The sequence below is a fragment of the Suricata suricatta genome, chromosome 9 (genome assembly GCF_006229205.1).
Source record: "Suricata suricatta isolate VVHF042 chromosome 9, meerkat_22Aug2017_6uvM2_HiC, whole genome shotgun sequence".
NCBI lineage: Eukaryota > Metazoa > Chordata > Mammalia > Carnivora > Herpestidae > Suricata > Suricata suricatta.
Window position 1 is genome coordinate 50,267,175 of NC_043708.1, and position 6,979 is coordinate 50,274,153.

General features: G+C 37.1%; 1 pseudogene; it reads left to right on the forward strand.

The window, feature by feature from the left end:
* The first annotated feature begins 285 nt into the window (after window positions 1-285).
* LOC115302212 overlaps window positions 286-6,979 on the forward strand; it is an 11,052-nt pseudogene continuing 4,358 nt past the window's right edge.

The following is a 6,979-nucleotide window of genomic DNA, read 5'->3' on the forward strand; positions in this document are numbered from 1 at the left end:
ATACGTTTTCTTTATTTGGGCTGTCTAAATATTTGATTGCTTCAAAAGCATTTTGAGTAAATGAAAATCCTAACCTGGATGGGAAATGAAATCCATATCAACCTTGCTCTGTCATAGTTAGCATTTACCTTGGTTCTGTAATGCCATAAATCTCTCTCTCTCTTCATTCCCATTACTTATTTTTTTCTGCTAGCAAAAGACAAAGGCTCTTGAGTCAGAAGAAGGTATTTTCTGTTAAAGTCAGGAGAATATTTTGAAAATAAGTGCTCTTTCCCATCTTGCAAGATGGTGGGAGAAAAAGCTGAGAAGCCAGATACCAAGAAGAAGAATCCCGAAGCCAAGAAGGCTGATGCTGGTGGCAAGGTTAAGAAGGGTAACCTCAAGGCGAAATCACCAAAGAAGGGGAGGCCCCACTGCGGCCAAAACCCTGTCCTACTCAGAAAAGTTGGCAGATGCTTCCCATTGGCTATGTATTTGAGGAAGGCCAGGCACAAGAGGAAGTTTTCAGCAGCTAAATCCAGGATTGAAAAGAAAAAGGAGGAGGTTTTTGCTACGGTCACACCAGTTGGTGGGGACAAGAATGCTGATACCCGAGTCGTTAACTCCGCAAAATGCCTAGGTATTTTCCTACTGAGGATGTGCTTCAGAAGATGGTGAGCCACGGCAAAAACCTTTCAGTCAGCAAGTGAGGCAACTGTGGCTAGCACCACGCCTGGGACCATCCTGATCATCCTTGCTGGGCGCCACAGGGGCAAGAGGGTGGTTTTTCTGAAGCAACGGAGCAGTGGCTTGCTACTTGTGACTGGATCTCTCTCCCTCAATGGAATTCCTCTGCGTAGAACATACCAGAAATTTGTCATTGCCACCTCCACCAAAATTGCTATCAGCAGTGTGAAAATCCCCAACCCCCTCACTGATGCTTACTTTAAGAAGAAGCTGCGTAAACCCAGACACCAGGAGATCTTCGACATGAAGAAAGAGAAATATGAGATCACAGAGCAGTGCAAGGTTGGTCTGTGGACTCACAAATTCTGCCAAAAATCAAAGTTGTCCCTCAGCTTCAGGGCTACCTCCGCTCTGTGTTTTCTCTCACGAATGGAGTTTACTCTCACAAACTGGTGTTCTAAGTGTCTGACAAACAACCTGATTAAATAACAGATCCATTAAAAAAAAAGAAAGAAAGAAAGAAAAAAAAAAGAAAATAAAAGCAAAGCAAAGCAAAGTGAATAGTAAGCAGATTTCATAGTAAGCATTTAATTTAGTTAAAAATTTTCCAGAGCAAAGAGATGGTCTTTTACTTCTCTGACAAGGAAAGTTTAGAAATTTCATCAAAGACGAGTCATAGCAACTTAGGTACTTCCATTTTTTTCTACCTGGAAAGGATTTTAAGAACTTCTATAATTACATCATTGTAGATGTGAGACACTCGAGGTGAGAAGTGACTTTTCTCTTGATCCTAAGCTCACTAATTTCAACATCTGCTGGCAAAGATGACTCAGCTCTGTGTCCACCCGCAGAGGGGAAAGGTTTGCCGGAGCATGGTTAGCGCACTCACGTCTCTGCAGGTGCACCAGAGCTCAGCCGGGAGGAATTTCCAGTGATGCAGTCTGAGAAGCCTGACCTCCAAACTTGTCCTATAAATGTTGGATTAAGTACAAATGGAAGAGGGCTCCACTCTGTAAGTCTTTGCCTTATATATACTGTCCAGAATAAAGCAACTAAGGGCTATTAAATGATTTTTGTGAATCTATGCAAGTTTTTTCTTAATGTTTTAAAATTTATTTTTGAGAGAGAGAGAGAGAGACAGCGTGACACAGCGTGAGCAGGGGAGGGTCAGAGAGAGAAGGAGTCACAGAATCTGAAGCAGGCTCCAGGCTCTGAGCTAGCCGTCAGCACAGAGCCCGACGTGGGTCTCGAACCCACAAACTGTGAGATCATGCCCTGAGCCGAAGTCAGACGCTTAACCAACTGAGCCACCCAGGCACCCCTCTTTGCAAGTTTTAAACTAGTGATTTACTAGTTGCTTCTGCCAACAGCTAGATAACAATTTAAATTTTATGAAATGTCTTGGTTTAAAAAAAAAAAAGCTAGATTAGCTGCAACTGGATAAATATCCATAACTTCACTTCAGTGAAGTCAGTAATCAATACATTAAACAAAATAGCTTGGATTTGAATCCCAGCTCTGCCACTTCAGATCGGTACAATCTTGAGGAAGTAAAACTCTCTTAACTCTACTTTCTTAACTTTAAAATGGAGATAACAAATTCCGCTTTATCTTTGTTTGGTCTCAAGGATGAAACAAGTCCAAACATGTTGAACTCGTGGAAGAGACTAACATGTATTAATAACTCAAAGATGTAACAATTAACTGTTAAATAAAATTAAATATTAAATAAATTTAAACATATTTTTCATGGCTATCTATGCCTTGGTGCAGCCGGTGATTTCTAGGCTCTGCTTACCCTATTTCCTAGAAGTCCTAAAATGGTAGTGGCCTAATCCTATGACTGACCTCTGGCTTGGATCACTGTCTTCTGTTTGCCCTTTCAGTTCTTTCTTTAACTGTAGCTCTTCATCTCTGGAATTTTCTGGTGTGGATTCTTTTTTCTCAAATTAGGCACAGACTGACACATCTGCCACAATTCAATACATATTCATTTTCTACCACTCATTTCTACCCCTTGAACTGTGTGTATCTTAGTCACTGCCAAGGTATATACATGAGTGTACTATTGTATGAATCCTAGCTTTTTTTTTTTTAAGTTTATTTATTTTGAGAGAGAGAGAGAGACAGAGAGTGAACAGGGAAAGGGCTGAGAGAGAGAAAGAGGGGAGAGAGAGAGAGGGGGGAGAGAGGAGGGGGGAGAGAGAGGAGGCAGAAGAGAGAGAGAGAAAGAGAGAGATAGAATATCTCAAGCAGACTTCACACCTTCAGTGCAGAGCTCGACGTGGGGCTCCGACCTACAAACCTTAAGATCATGACCACAGCCAAAACCAAGAGTGGGTCGCTTGGTCGCTTAGCTGATTGAGCCACTCCGATCTCCCATGAGTCTTATGTTTATATCACTCCCTATCCAGCACATATCTCTGTGCATTCCAATACATTTTAACAATATATTATAAGGTAGAGACTAATATTTACATTTGTAGTTTTATGATATGTGCCTAGTAAAATATATTGGAAAAAAACATATCGAATGTTGACAATGACTATCTCTGGAAGATGGGATATGGATTGTATCTGGAAGATGGGATAAGGATTATATTTTATTGCCTTTATTATTCTTTTTAGCAGAAATTATTGGAACTTTCAAAAATGTTTATAAGAAATAGATACTGCTTTTATAATCAGAATAGAAACCTATATTCGTTCAAATGAGTTGCTATAACTTTATAGTCATTTATGGATTGGGACCTGTACTTAGAAACATTAAGCAAGTTGGGGCACCTGGTTGGCTCAGTTGGTCAAGGCTTGACTATTGTTTTCGCTCAGGTCATGATCTCATGGTTTGTCAGCTTAAGCCCCATATTGGGCTCTACACTGACACATGGATCTTGCTCAGGATTCCCTCTCTTTCCCTCTCTCTGTCCCTCCCACACTTGCTCCCTCTTTCTTCTCTCAAAATAAAGAAATAAACCTAAAAAAAAGAACACGAAGCACATGGAACAGTATCATGCACTGCGTATTTAAAAAATACCAACTCTTAAATGTAATCCAAACTCAAGTAGCCCTTTGAACACAAAACTCACGCCTCCTTCTAGAGAAATCTTACAGTTGGAAATAACTTTATTGAAAATGTTAAAATTTGGAAACTGGTTAGTTCATTACTTTGTGCTTAGTTATATCTTACTACAAGCTGACTGTTCCTTGTTATCTCAGGTCCCTCATGATTATAAGCTACTTTATGGGAGAGATTAGATACTACTTCCAAAAATCCCAATGTTCTTTAATAAAAAGATAGTAGTGATGATAATAACAATAATAGTAATAATAATAATAGAATCTATTCTTTATTCTGTGGTTACCATCTGCATTAGATATTATAATACATCATCTTAGTTAATTGTCATCACAACCCAATGGAATATTCTCATCATTTTACAGATTAGGAATATATGCAAGAGAAATAATTTGTAGAGCTCACAAGCAACCTATTAGGTGTTAGAACTTACATTCAAAAGGATTCAACAGAAAGAATACAATAAAGATATCTACATACCTAAATAAATTTATATTTCATCTTTTGAGAGACATTGAAATCTTTAAGGAATGAGGAATTGCACAGGTTGTATTAGGACTTGTCTTCCCTATGTCCTTTCTGCACCACAGAGCCCTCAGAGAGCCTCACTAGATATGTGACAGCTTGTTTTAACCATGAAAAAGTTTCACGATTACTGATTACCTCACCACTTACTAAAGTCAAATCTGCTTCCTCCTTTTACATTCCCCATAGGCATGCCCTTGGCAAACACTGCAACCCTAGCACTTAGAAAAGGAAGTGTCTCCAAGGAAGAACTATAATACTTTATGTGAAGATACCAAATATTTAAAAATCATTTATTTTCTTACAATCATGTCGGACATTTATCTAGGAGAATGTGCCACCTGCTGTAACAAATTGATCAGAAGAGAAGGAAAGAAAAGCAAACTAATAGCTCAAGAATAATAGGTCATTATAAAAATGAATTACTTTGTAGACCACATATAGAAACGTAGACACTGCAAATTAGCCCCCACGTGCTCCTCCAGGATCCAAACTGCAATGTGTGTGTGTGTGTGTGTGTGTGTGTGTGTGTGTGTGCGCGCGCGCGCACATGTGTGCGTGCATTTGTGTTCCACCTTAGAAAAGACAGAGAGATTAGATCTGTCTTCAGATCTATTCCAGTGTCATTTGAAAATAATTTCAGAGGCCCCCAACACCACGAAACTACAAAACAGTACAGATACTCATCTTTAGAATTGGTTTTTAATTTTTTAGTCTACTTGAATGACTAAGATAGAAACTTTTTCTTCCCTGCAGGAAAAAGAATTTACTTTTCTTTCCCTATTAAAGAATAGATAAGTAGACTCAATTTATTGATTTTTACATAAATAATCCATCAATAAAATGCCTTCCCAAAACTTTAAATTATTTTTTTCCACAGTGAGTATAAGAGATTGTCTCATTCAAGCTTTAAACACTAAATATTGCCAATAGTTAAATAGTTGATAGTTAAATATTATACCTAATTTCTGTGCCAATTTGCATATCTTTTGCTGTAAAATTTGGTACATTTTCATCAGTTTTTCAGTCATATGTATTTCTTCTGTGAATTATTTCTAGGTGTCCAAGTGTGCCATTTCCATTACTTGTAGTTTTGACATTTTTTTCAGCATATCCTCATAGACTATAGATATTACCTGACCGCCTATTTATTACCAACAGTTAATAGTTTTATTCTCAACTTGTAGTTATAATATTTTACATTCACACACAATTTTAATGCTTTTAGGTCACATCTATTAATTTTTATAATGTATTTGATCATTTTTATATCCAAAAAGTTATTCTCATCCAGAAATAAGGCAAATATTAACCTACATTTTTGTCTAGCCCTTTAATCTGTCTTCCTTTTCCACATTTGGTACTTTAGTACACTTGGAATTAAATTTTATGAAGGTGGGAGAAATGTGTCCATATTAATTTCTTGCTAAATATGCTAATTTCTCAATATATTTTATTCAATAAAACAAAATTTCACCAAATTGTTATATTTACTAAGTACTAAATATCAAATGAGAAATCACAAAAGAAAATCATGTGTACTCAGCCATTAAATCAAATACCATCAAGAGAAAGCCGTCAAACTGCCTCACAAGAATTTTCTTACACAATTCCATGATGAATTTACTATACTTCAGAGTCTGGGTTTCTGCCTGACATAGTCCAAATCCTGACTTGTCAACATATCAAAAGTATTTTTCTCTTAGGAATAATACATCTAAACCAAACTCACATAAGACTAATAGCAAAGCCAGATGTCACTGAATTCATTTGGAGTGCCACAATGACCACACTCTTGGGTCTCCAGGACCAGTGCATTCTATTTCTGTGAGGCCAACTGGCACATAGCTCAGAAAAATGACAAAAAATGTCTGGGGTTGGGGGCTTCCTGGCTGGCTCAGTCAGTAGAGCATTAGACTCTTGCCATCAGGGTCATGAGCTCACACTGGGCACAGAGCTGACTTAAAAATTTTTTTTAAATGATGGGGGTTAGGGAGCAGAAAGGACTTATTAAGTTAATTCGAAGAGCTGTCTGATGTTTTAACATGTAAATAATTGTATGTATCTTTATGATGATTTTATGTGTAAAATTATGTACTGATTTCACAACTCTACTCTTTAGAAGCAAGCTAATTTCTAACTTCTTAGGAATACTATTCCTTCTAACTCCAAAATGCTGATGAGAATGTTGTCTCTACTTATCAGCTGTGTTTGTTTTAAACTGCCTGCTTATTTTTTATGCTAACTGAACTTCCTTTTTAACTATGGTAGTGATTAAATAGTTTTTTTTTGTTTTAATATCTGGTAGGGCAATTTCATTTTTACTCTTCTATTTCAAACTATTTACAGTTTGCCTCTTTCTAATTTAAGAACAGTTTTGGACAAGTACCTAAGTTTTAAAATAAGAAATATTTCCTGTTAGACCTATGAGTGCAAACATATGGTTTCTGTCCTTCTCTGCCTGACTTACTTCACTTAGCATGACACTCTCAAGGTCCATCCACTTTCCTACAAATGGCCATATGTCAACAGGAAATTTTCAGAATGATCTAGCTTCAAGAAAAGCAAGCAGTTAGTAGTGCTTAAGAAAAATTGATTCAGTATCTAATGGATAATGGATACCTGTCACAACACAGCATTTGATATACTGTTAAGTGAAACTGCAATACAATCTAAGTTTATTTTGGGAGTGTTTGTGGTATAATTGGATTT